Source organism: Gallus gallus, chromosome Z (assembly GCF_016699485.2).
Source record: "Gallus gallus isolate bGalGal1 chromosome Z, bGalGal1.mat.broiler.GRCg7b, whole genome shotgun sequence".
In the NCBI taxonomy this organism is placed as follows: Eukaryota; Metazoa; Chordata; class Aves; order Galliformes; family Phasianidae; genus Gallus; species Gallus gallus.
Window position 1 is genome coordinate 22,848,603 of NC_052572.1, and position 13,402 is coordinate 22,862,004.

The following is a 13,402-nucleotide window of genomic DNA, read 5'->3' on the forward strand; positions in this document are numbered from 1 at the left end:
GCAAACAACCAAGATCATTCAGATGGAAATATTGGTGAATATATTTACTCATTTTGAAATAGAACAAATAAGCGTAATGTTGAAGATTTAGGTAAATCTTTGACACAGACATTAATGATCACTTTAAAGCACGTGGAGTTTCTCAGAAATTTCTTTTCTATCAGTTCCTTTTCTGCAGAGGATTTTGTTGCAGCAAAAGTTATCTAAGCTGTGAACCGTAGAACATCTTTGCCAGCATTGACTCTTCATTTTTTGTCAGCTGCATCATATTTGTTTCAGGATCTTCTCCATAGAATGCTATGGAGTCATTACATTCAGCATCCTCTTGCCTGTAAGCCCATAGAAATGTGACATCAGATCTGTAAGTTAAAGAAATCCTCTTGTAGTTTCCAGAGGTACTGAAGTCAACAGCTTCCTTTTGTCCTTGCACCCAAAGAAAACTGAGCGCAGGATCAAGCTCACAATGTGCAATTAAAGATCTGCTGCGTTCAAACAAGAGGGACAGGATCCTATTCTATACACTTTTGCAGAAGTCTTTTGACAAACCAGAAGTTAGAGCGTAGTGCAGGTAAGAGTAACAGTCATTTGGGAGGAATAAAGAGTAGGCAAGATTGAAGGCTGCACTGTGAAAACGAGTATACAATTTCTCTTCTCTTTTCCTATGTAACACTTAATATATTGTTGTAATTCATTCACTTTTATCCACGTGAATTTGTAATTGTAGCTTAAGACATATTTCTGTGCAAAGTGAAGGCAATCATAAGACGTGTATAGAGGGAAGAGGAAAGATGTACTTGGGGGAAATTTATTACAGTTTTGTTAATATCAGGAGATTAACTTAAGTCAAGAAAATAATAATAATTAAAAAAAAGCAAAGGACCTTGTTGTGATTTAACCAGGCAAGTGGCCGAGCTCCACACAATTGTTTGCTCACTCTCCTCATTCCCAATGGGATGGGGAGAGAATAGAAAAAGATTAATTAGAATCCGTGTGTTGAGAGAAAACTGTTTACTAAGATACGGAAAAGGATAATAGTTATGACAAACATGTATGTACGTATATGTATGTATATATAAACATACGTATATAGTATGTGATGCATAAGTAATTGCTCACTGTCCCCCAACTGATGCCCAGCTAACCCCCCTGTCAGCAGAAGAGGGCGAGATGAACTCCCGTCCCCTTCAGAACTCCTTCCACTTGATGTCACATGGTATGTCATATGGCAAGTTTAAGTCAGCTGTCCTAATTCTCTTCCTTCCCAGCTTCTCAAACCCTTTGCTGAGAATGGCCTTGGGTCTATACAACACTGCTTAGCAGGCAACTATAATCATTGGTATGTTAACAACATTGTTTTTCTCCTAGAACCAAAACATGACATTGTACCAGACACTTTGAAGAAAACAGTTCCATCCCAGCTGAACCTAAGACAGATGGAACTGGGCTTATTGTGGATTGAAACTAGATGATCATTGTGATCCTTTTTGACCCAGGCCATTCTATGATTCTATGATTCTATATATTTTTGTGTATAAAAACTGTATTCTTGAATGAACTGACAGGTAGGAAAGGTCAAGTACAGCAGACCTTTTAATTTGATTTTATATGCTGAACTCTCTTGGACGAAATAAGGTATGGAAACTGTGGTTAGCCAAATTGCAAAACGTTCTCTTGGACCTCCACTGAACCTGTCCAGTGAAGGCTGTTAGTAAGTCACAGAGAAGTTTGGCAGAAAATAACACCATTTGTGTTCCAGCTTGTCCTCAGATATCAGAAGGCATAGGGTGGCTGGGCTTAGATTCTGGGTGATGTCTAATTCAACACTCTAAGTCTGATCACATTCACTAGAGCATTATCACAATTTTGGATTCACAAGTAGCGCACTGCCCAATTCATTTAATCATGATCAAATGGGCTCTCACGATGATCCTTAAGGAATTTGTCTGCATTCTATGAGAACTCTCATGGCTGTATTAGTGAACAGTGCACTGTATCAAAGGAACAGGAATACAGGTTATTTTGGATTGCTATTGATAAATGAGCTGTGTTCAAAGCATGTGAGGTTAGCCAAAAATAAGAATAATGTGCAGATGCATTAAATTACAGAATAACTCTGTACAACATATTCCTAAATTTCCCATGGGCAGCACTCAGCATAACTGTGTTTGCAAATCTTATCCAATAGGTGTCCCTATGGGGAGGAAGAGAAACTCAGGCCATTGACTAATCTTGGAAGTCAGCTGTGATACCTTCCCTTCCATTCCTCCTAAGCCATTTGTATACTATTTTCTTACTTGAAGGTGAAGCTTGAGTGACTCTAGTCAAACAGAAAGGTAGAAAACTGCTGGTTCCTGGCTGGCTCACTACAACAAGACAGCTTATCAGTTCCAATACTATCACCGTGTCCCCATCCCTGAAAAGATTATGGAGTCTGGCCATGGGGCCTCCAATCTGCTCTGCCCTCCATGCTGCTTTTTCTTAGTGTCACCTCCCCTGGAGTTTGTTAACAGCTAAGATTGCAGGTGACTTTAGGGAACTATCATGGAACAGATTATCTACCACGTTCCACCCTGGGGTGTACCTTCTGTCAAGAAGCGGACATTTCAGTATGTCACTTCCAGTAAATATTCCACACATGAACAAGCATCCTGTTGGTATGAAGATGAGAAATTCTGCAGGCTGCAACTAACCTTCTCCTAATTCCAGAAGAGTACCAAGAATTCCCGTGACCTGAGAAACCAGGGCAAATATCAGGTTGTTGGGAATGTCCTCTATCTAGACTGACTTGAAACAAGAATTTGCAATCCCAGCTAAATGAGTTTAATTGGGAAGAATGACATTTTGCAATAGACCCTAACTGCATGTGTTCATCTGTTTTGATGAAATGCATGAGGTGTAATTAAAACTGGTGCTTTTTTTGCGAATTGTTTTCAATTCAAGAGATTGGCAGATGATGGCAAAATTGCTTTGCTTCAGATATTTTCTATTGAGGCACAAGCTTGTCGTATATGTTTGTATGGAGAGGCTTTCATTTGTCTCATTTAAGCGTCCCCTTTGGATTGGTGGAAGTTCTGATCTGTGGTTCAGTTTTGTGAATGAGAGATAATAATCATAGTTGATACATTTATGTAAATCATAATCTTATGCCATGATTACTACACTGCAGAAGTTCATGCGGATTTGACCACTAGGTAAGTTTTACAGTGAATAATTTTTTGCTAAAATATAGACATAATGAAGTGGCATTCTTCATAATAATAAGTGTTAATAACTTCATTTGCAAAGAGGAAACAGTGCAGTTCTGATCCAACAAAGATAAAAAGAATAATACAGAACAACAGTAACTGAATTTCCTGCCCACTGCTGAGAGACCCATGAGACAAGATGAGCAAATTCTGGTGGTAGATGATCCGTTTTTCTTCATATTGCTATCACTTAGTCCTGTCCTGTTATTGGCAATCACTATTAGCTACATTCATTAAAAGATGATTACTTTTTGTAACCTTTGCCAGGCAAACTTCCTGCACTTATTTTGTATTTCTGAAGGAAAATGAAATGCTATAAAATGGGATCATCTACACTGTGCCTTTACAGTCATCTTCTATGTGCTTGTATTAAAGTTTTCTGTAATTGTTGACCACTAGACTTACTGATGTCTTGCATATCTCTGTGCTTATGGCTCTCAGGTGTGCCTGTAAATTATTAAAGGATAGTTCATCAAGAGTACTGCTCTCGATTGGAATTGCTCTAAGAGAAATATAGGCTTGGCTAACACTGTAAATCAGACTGTCTAGGCAAAAGTGTGCATCAATCATCTCAATCTGTTACCTGTACAGCACAATACAAAAGCTGTTCTACCCTGTGTGTTGGAAACTGGTCTTTCAATTTGAAGTAGTGCTCCATTTCAGAAAGAAATTGCAATACAGATATTTCTCCATTACACACACAGAAAATGTGCTTGTGAAATGCTGCATCTGGATACTGTTGGCTGTGGTACATTCAGTAGCAAGTAGTGTTATGAAGCTGTATGATGTAATCATTCTGCTAGGTTTATCATAGAATTATAGAATTACAGAATTGCTTGAGTGGGAAGAGACCTTAAGGCTCATCCAGTTCCAATTTCTTCCTAACATCTAACCTAAATATCTCCTTCTTTAGCTTAAAGCTGTTACACCCATCATTACACACAATGACAAAGTGTCTCTACACAGCTTTCTTCTAAATCTCCTTCAAGTACTGGAAGGCCACAGTGAGATCTCCCCACAGCCTTCTCTTCATGCTGAACAAACCCCTGTTGCTTCAGCCTATTATCTTAGAAGAGGTGCTCTGGCCCTCTGATTCTTTGGGCCTGCTCCAACAGCTCCACATCTTTCTTGTGCAGGGGACCACAGATCTGCATGCAGTATTCCAAATGGGGCCTCATCAGGGCAGAGTGGGACAACAACCTCCCTATTCCTGCTGGCCACCCCTCTTTTGATGCAGCCCAGGATGCAGTTGGCCTTCCAGGCTGCAGGTGCACGCTGCTGGCTCATGTCCAGCTTTTTGTCCACCAGAATCCCCAAGTCTTGTTCTCAGTGAGTTCTTATCAAAGAATCATAAAATCCCTAGAGTTGGGAGAACCATTAAGGGTCATCTAGTACAACTCCTCTGCAGTGAACAGGGACATCTACAGCTAGATCAGGTTGCTCAGAGCCTGGTCCAGCCTGACCAAGGATCATCTCCAAGGATATGACATCCATCGCCTCTCTGGACAGTCTATTCTAGTGTTTCACTTCTCCTACTATAAAAAAATGTTTTCCTTATGTCCAATCTAAATCTCCCTTCTTTTAGTTTAAACCATTTCCTGTTGTCCTATCATCACAGACCCTGCTAACGAGTCTGTTCCCTTCTTTCTTATATCCCTCCTTTAGATACTGAAAGGCCACATTCAGGTCTCCCTAGAGCCTTCTCCTCTCGAGGCTGAACTGCCCCAGCTCTCTCAGCCTTCCTCACAGAGAAGGTATTCCATCACTTGGATCATTTTTGTGGCCCTCATCTAGACACTGTCCAACAGGTCCATGTCTCTCCTGTACTCCAGGAGGATTCCGAATCTGGATGCAGCGCTCCAGGTGAAGCCTTGCCAGCGCAGAGCAGAGGGGCAGGATCACTTCCCTCTCCCTGCTGACACTTCTTTTAATGCAGCCCAGGATCTGGTTGACTGTCTGGGCTGAAAGGGCACACTGCTGGCTCATGCCCAGCTTACCATCCACCTGTGCTTCTAGTTCCTTTTTGGCAGGAGTTTGCTCTATTCTCCCAGTCTGCACATGTGTCTGAGATTTATCTGTTAAGCTGTGGAATCCGTCTCCCCCGATATTATAAAAGTTACATATCATGTCTAAGATGGTGATCCTTTTATATATATATATAATTCATATAGAAACAAAAACGTAAATAAGTGCACTGGTGTAAGAAAACTTACTAATATATTTTGTGAATTTGCTTTTGTAAGTGCTTGTCCATCTCCATATTATAATCATCTAGATAGTCCTCTATAAATGCTTTTAGTCAGATGAGACAAAATCCATCTTTATTTCACAGTACCACTGAATCATTTAACATGGAGGGGAACTTGCAGCTTACCTTGCCCAACTCCAGACTGAATGCATGGCCAACTTTGAGCTCCAGGCTTGAACAGGTTACTCAGGACCATGAGTCAAGTCCTGAAAAATGGAGAATCCAGAGTGCCTCTGCACAACCTGTTCCAATGTTTTTCTGCCCTGTTTTCCTAATATCTATTTACAATTGGCCATGCTGCAACTTGCATAGGATGCCAATTTGACTGTTTGATCCAAATGGAACCGTGTTGAAAAAGGGTGAATAAATGATTTTTAGAAATACCTATAGAAAAATTTACTTCAAGGAGAAGGAACATTTTGGAAATTAGTTTGCATGTTTAGCTGCAATGTAGTTGTTGTTTTATATGCACAAGATGGCTACTACAGCATCTTGCATGCTGGAGAAGAAAGATGTGAGTACATCTCCATGCATTAGATAGATATGCCCACTTATAGAGGTCATAGCATTGCACAAAATAGGCGAGCTTCCAAAATTAAGAACTGTACTTCCAGCTCTAGCTGCTATGTTTAGTGTAATTTAATAATATATTTTGTGGTTTATGTATAATTTAATAGTGGCTTTAAGTTTGGTGCCTTATCTATCTGCAAGGCACAGCAGATTCATATACTCTGTCAAGAGTGGTGGTGGGGAGAAGTAAGGCAAGGTATATTAGTAAATATATATTAGTGAATTTTACGTTATTATTTCTGTTTTTAGTTTTCTCTTTATATAAATAGCCTTATAAATAGCCTTATTTACATAAAGAGTTGCTTCTTTATATTAAAAAAAGTTTTTGTTGCTAATACTATTTATTATAGGAAGATCTTATGGTACCTTTTCATCAGTTTCAAGTTTGTCATAATTTACTTATAGACATACTTTAGTTTTACTTTACATCTCTCATATATTCTATTATTCTCACTCACTGGGATAAAATGTATTTTTTGCTTCATAGAATCATAGAATCAAAGGGGTTGGAAAAGTCCTTCGAGATCACCGTGCCAAACCATTAACTTTCCTACTGAGCTGCATCACTGAATCTTGTCTGTTAGTGCTACATCTGAATGTCTCTTAAGTATGTTCAGGGATGAGAACTCCACCACTTCCCTGGGCAACCTGTTCCCATGATTGGCCACCATCTCTGTGACGGAATTCTTCCTATTGTCCAATCCAGACCTCCCATGGCACAACTTGTTATGGCCATTTCCTTGCATCCTAAGTTGTTACCTGAGAAAAGAGACAGACATCCGCCTTGCAGCAACCTCCTTTCAGGTATTTGTAGAGAGCAAAAAGGTATCCCTTGAGCCTCCTCTTCTCCAGACTAAACAATCTCAGTTCCCTTAGCTGCTCCTGTTTTTTTTTTTTTTCCTCTAGTCCCCTCATCAGCTTTGTTGCTCTTCTCTGAACACATTCCAGCAAAACTGGGCACAGTTCTCGAGGTGTGGCCTCTCCACTGCCGATTACAGTGGGATGGTTCCCTATGCCTGCTGGCCATACTGTCTCTGATACAAACCAGGGTACCACTGGCCTTCTTGGCCACCTGGGTGCACTGCTGGCTCATGTTCAGCCAGCTGTTGACCAGCACCCCTGGGTGCTTGCCGGGCAGTTCCACAGCCACTTTTCCCCAAGCCTACGCTGCTACAAAGGTATGCTATGACCTGGCATTTAACCTTGCTGAATGCCATACAATTGGATGCAGCCCATCAATTCATCCTATCCAGGTCCCTCTGCAAAGCTTCCTGCTCTCATGCAGTACTCATTGTAAGCTTTGCTTTTTAAGATGTTTTAAATTACTTTAAACCCAACATTTTTTATTCTGTAACTGCTTCAAATTTGACTGAAATAGTTTTTCTTTGTATCACAGTTTACTCTTTTCAAAATATAAAGACAAAGCTATAATGTCACTGTATTTGATTTTTGATGGCATAAAAAAATCATTTAGCATTTTTTTCCTGATTAGGATTTTCTTATCTATCAATTCAGTTTCTCACATTAAACCACATTTATTTGCTTTCTCTGAGGCTTTTATCTTCTTTCTCCTGTTTATTTTCTGTATTCATAATGCCTGAAGCTGAGGAGAAATAGAATACGGATTCAGTGTGACTGAGTGTAAAGGTCTCCATAAATTAAAGTTTTGTGTGCTCTTCTGATATATTACGAGTTTAAGTCAGAAATACTGTATATTGGTATTTTGTCAGACATATTTTCAAAAGTTCACTAAATTCTTGTATGGATTTTTCCTTCTAATAAATAGATAATAATTTTGAGAAGATATGATGCCCAGTCAGGAGCTTAACTGGGATTTCTAAAGCTCCTGTACTCTAATCTGCTCAGAAGCAGCTTTACAACAGAGATTTCCCTTAAACAGGGCTGGGGAGCACTCCTACACCTCCTGTGCAGCTTTTTGAAGTCAGAAAGGGACTCATGAGCTTAGAACAGCTTGGTAAAAAAACCAAAAATCTGCCAAGTAGTTATTTCAGACAAATAAAATAGCATTGATACTAACATTAATCTTGGTATCATAGAAAGGAAAGGACTGAATGTTGATATGAATTATGGAAAGTAACCCAAAGTTTCACCTTTGTCAAGTAAAAAATGAAAACTATGCATTTCTTGCATGCTAGCTACTAAAGTAAATCATCCTTTGACACTGGGCAATGGCACAGTGTAATAACACCACTGCATACTAAGAATGCTACAATCCTTGAAGATCGTTCATCTGCAGGAAAAGAAACCTGTAATATCATAGGGAAGGGAAGTGATTGAGTTCTTGGGTATTTCTAAAAGAACAGAGAGGTAAACTTCTGAATTCTAGGTTGTCGTTTTACCAAAATTTCTTAGGAAATAAGATACATTTATCTTATATTCTGGTTCTCTTATCCAGTGAATGAAATGAGTACGAATAAGTCTTATGCAGTCAAGAGCACCTGACAAATAACGGACCCCGATTTCACTATTATTAAAGGAAATTTAAAGTGGACACTGAAAAAATGCATGAGCATACAGTAATATGACCATTTTACTGGGCCATTTCTATGCTACGTAAAGAAAATGAGATTCTTTAAATTATGCTTTAAATATCTTTAAAGAAGTATGGGACTCCATAGAAGCCATCTTTACAGACCCTTATCAGTAACCTCTTCATTTTCATCACCTGCATTAATAATCGAATAGCCGAGATTCAATTTCAAACATGCAAATGTGTGATTGCTTGCTGGTTCGTAGCTAATATTGTGGACTTCTCACTTGCTGAGAAGTCAGCATTCGTTTATTAGCACCAGTGTGAGGTTTCTGTGAACAACTGTTTGGTCTTACATGAGTGAGGAATGAAATTTCCTAGAAGCGGAAATATGAAATAAGGTGACAGTTTGTTAACAAGAAACCGATGAATGGAATTTTAATTAAAAAAATATATATACTGGCTGTACACCCTTTTTTTGTGAGATGCCTCTCTCTTGTCATTCTCCCTTCAAGAACACGTCCCTCCTCTTCCCACAGAACAGTCTGAACTGATGTTAGATTTAAATTTAGAATGATTGATTAAAGAAAAAAAATGCCCAAGTTTAACTTCCTTCCTAAATTAATTTAATTCACATATGAGTCATGTGGTGCCATTTGTTTATAAAGTAAATAGACAAGCATTTTGCAGGGTAAGTATGGTTAGCTTGGCAATTTAATTGAAACAGTGGGATTGCCATTTTGCTAGCATTTTTTAATGCATTTGATGGAAACAAATGAACGCACCGACTGATGAGTCCTGAGTGCGCAGAAAATAGACAAATCAGTCCTTTTACATATATATTCTATTAATCTGGAATTGCAGTCAGATTCTTGTTGTGCTTGAAAGTCTTGAAAAAGAAAAAAATCAGTAAGGTAGCTCTTACGCAAGTTATGTTAAATGATGTTAAATATTGACCGAATGTTCAAGAGAGGTGTTCTGAGGAATACTAAAAGGTTAGAAACAACATAGCTAATTTTTATTAAAGCTAATATATTTAATTTATAACTGTTATACTCAAGTTTCTGGAATGTATGTGGGAAAACAATAGCTTTAATTTTAATTTTTGAAATTATAATGTATTTCTAAAAGACGAGTTTCTGATTTAGAGGAGGCAGTAATTGTCTGCTTAAGGTCTGTTATCCTCACAGTGGAGCTAGTTTCCAATATAAAGAAATCCAGAGTGGCATTTTAAAAATGCTTGAGAAGAGCCTTGTGAAGGGTGGCCATCTTTCTGTGATACTGGGGGATAAGCAAGGAGAAAAGCCAAACACTTTGTTTCAAGTATGTATTTTCCTGTCAGATACACATTTTTGCTCCCCCAAACCCATTTCAACTATCCTAAATTTCACATTGCTTTTCTTATTGTTTTTTGTTGGCTAGCACATACCGTCAGGTGTCTTTTATGAGTAATTTCTAATACTAATAGTCCACATATAGTCTTTATCAGGATTCAATCCTTGTTTAATGCTTCAAATTTCTTAAAAAGATTATTTTTCAGACATAGCAGGTGCATCAGGTAATGGTTGTTTTGTTTCCTGAAATCAGAAAGTGAAGCCTGCTTTTTTAATGGAAAGTTAGTGAACTGAAGGCAAGTCTTTTCTGTCTTTTTCTGTTTGCCTTGTTTACTTTTAGAGCAGATTTCCATTTATGACCCAAGTCTATTTCTTTATTTTTTGTGAGGGAATTCACCTACACTTAGTGTGAGATGCTAGAAAAGTAACTGCTGTCAGTCTGGGAAAGTTCAAAAAAATGTTTTCACTTAAAGGCCCATCATCTGCTTCTTCATCATCGTTCGAAAACACCATTGCAGAATAAGGAAATTGCAGGACTTGAAGTCCTCAGGATTAAAGGATGACCTATCTGTATCATGTTTGCTATTGCACATATTTAATGAAATGGTCAGATAGCTGGAAAAAAAGTATGAGCTACTTGGGTTGCAGATTAAGAGATGTCCCCTGAAGTTAGCATTAGAATTATCAGCTGCAAAAAACAATCCATGGCTAATGTGCAGAGCATCGAGTACACTTCCTATATTTTCAGATATTCCTACTGCAGTTTCATTACTTTCTTCAGAAAATCAAGCAAATGATGGATTATTCTTCTTTCATCCCTGCAGAAATGAAGAACTGTGGAAAACATTTTGATATTTCCATGGCTTGAGGCTTTGGTGCCCAAAGAGAAAAATGTGTCCTTTCCAGCAAAATCTTTAATTGATTTATCAGTTGAAGAAAAATAATATATTGTTGTTAATTCACAAAAATTCCTTCTTCCCCCAGGTTCTCATTTCATCTATGTGTAAATCTTGGAAAATGACAAGAGTAAATTTGCTACCAGAAACAATCCATCTGAATAATACTTCACTTTTTCTTTTCTTTCAGCAGCTACCTTGAAATGCTGTTTTCACATTTCTTAGATCCAAAAATGTTCCCAGAGTTTTTATTGTTGAAAGCTATACAAGATTGTTCTTTATGATTGGCTTGTTTGCATATTGTTCTCCGTCTTACTGTCCATCATGAAGAACTGAGAAACTTCTTGTGCAAAAATTTTGTGAAACTGTTATTCCAAGTATTGCTGAGACACGCAATATCATTTTTCTTCTCATTGTGGAAAAGCAAAGGGCTCTTTTTTCTTTGTAGGAGGCTCATCTTCAATTATTGATCGAATAATATTAGCACAGTTGCAGTTAGGATCCATTAAGGGATGTTACTCAACCAGCTAAAAATACATAAGGAGTACTTAAACTACACGTGAATATTCTGCTGTTCTGCACTGTAGCCTGGGTTAACCTTGGACATTGTGTTCCACTATAAATATAAATGACGAAAACATCTTTAGAAAGCACGTTAAAGAGTGTCAGAGTATCTATAAAACAAACTAAAGCAACACTGAACATTTATCTTCACCTGTCTTTCTCTACATTTCTGTAATAGTTGAAATAATTTCTGTGTGAAGTTTAAGAAGAAATTCATGACCTATTGCTTCTAACTTTAAGATCTCGAATAAAAACTTCTGTTGATCGAGATCAGAGGACTACATGGCTATCTCAAGAAAGTGGTTTGAGAAAAATGAGTCAACCTAGAGCAAATATAGCCCAGATTCATTCAGTCAGTAATTGCTCTGGGAGGGTGGCCACTTGAAATATTCCTGTAATTCGCACTTCTCTGCCTCTGTCTGACCAAAACCTTCCACTTATTAAGCAGATGTCTGTTTTGAGATTTGATACAGTCTCTTCACTTGGTTTCTTAGAGCTTTGATTTGGTTTGCTTCCTTGGAGTAGCTTTGTGCAGTCACTGTCTCAAGCTCATATTAAATCTGTTCTCCCTTCTGTTAGGTGGTCTCACTCCTGTCCCGCCAGCAGCTGAACACTGTGATGTAAACTTCTGCCTGGCATTCTCTATTTATAAGCTGTTGACCCTAGATCAAAGTCACAAAATCAAAAAGATTTATGGTGGCAGAAAGAATTTTGTTTAATCTGTTATTGTTCAAAGACTGTTTTTTTTCAGTCTTTGTCAGAATTCAGAATACAGTCAGAATTCTGTACCAGGAGCAAGTTTTAATAAGTTGGTTAATGTTGCTTAATGTTTCTGTGCGAAAGTTTGACTGATTGATTGTACCTTGCTCTTAAATATGAAAAAAATGTATAAGGAGATGTCCCTGAAAATAGCAGCTGGGAGGGTCAGACTAAAATGTTTTACCATTCTTCTTTGCCTCCCTCTATGCATAATGCTTAAATAGTTATTTTTAATGTTTTTTGGACCAATGATCACGAGGGAAAAAAAATCAATTTGAAACAAGGGAACTGAGCAAGTAAATGTTATCCAGATTTTTGCCTGGAGCTTTATCTTTTGTTACTTATGTTTTCAATCACATATGCTTTATGTTGCATAGTTTTCCAACCCATCTGACTCTACAAATTTTTTAAAAAGTCATAAAATGATTTTCTTATGTAAAGGTACATTGAGGAAGACAGCGTCATGAAAATACTTGACATCTTTTCAGATTTGTATAGGAATAGGCATTTAAATAAGACTGATTAAAGTAACCATGTCCTTTTAATTGTCCTTTTTGTTGTTGTTGTTACTGTTTTTTTCAAAGAACAGTAAACAAAACAGTTGAACAATGCATTATTTTCTTGCATAAGCAGTAAGAAGTCACAGGATCACAGAAATGCGTTTTTGCCCAAGGAAAAGCTGGACTAGAGTCCACATCACAGCCCCTTTAGTATGGGTAATTAATTGCCCTTCTGGGAGTGCTTGACTGTTGGCAAGAAGATCTGTATAGCAAACCCTACTCACTCAAGCAAAATCAGCTGTGTTTGCTTAAGCAATTTCAGAACGTGTCATGAGTTAGCATTGCCCAGAGCACACTGAGGAGTGTTCATGTGGGCCGTGCAGCCATAAATGGTCTCTTCCAGGCAGCATTTCCAGCTAGCAGCAATGTAGGCAGCCAAGAACAATAACATTTCACCCACACCAGCTCGCAGGAGACACCTATGCACCATTGCTTCTGAAGCACTAGGAAGGTGGTTTGGGGACTGAGTTTTCTTCTGTTGCTCCTGCTGTGTGTGTAAATGAGTATTTTCAGAATCACAGAATCATACCATTTGGAAAGGATCTCTGAAGATCATCTAGTCCAGCCTTCCTGCTAAAGTACATTGTGTACAGATTGGAAGCAGGCTGGAAAACATCCAGGCAGGTTTTGAGTATCTCCAAAGAATAAGGCTTCACAACCTTTCTGGGTAGTTGTGCCAGTGTTCTGAAATCCTGAAAATGAAGAAAATTTTCCTCATGTTCAGTTAGAACTTGC

General features: G+C 38.1%; 1 protein-coding gene across 1 annotated transcript in view; it reads left to right on the forward strand.

Moving 5' to 3' along the window:
- HOMER1 (homer scaffolding protein 1) overlaps positions 1-13,402 on the forward strand; it is a 93,710-nt gene that overhangs the window by 67,747 nt on the left and 12,561 nt on the right. The gene's annotated exons all lie outside the window — the stretch shown is intronic.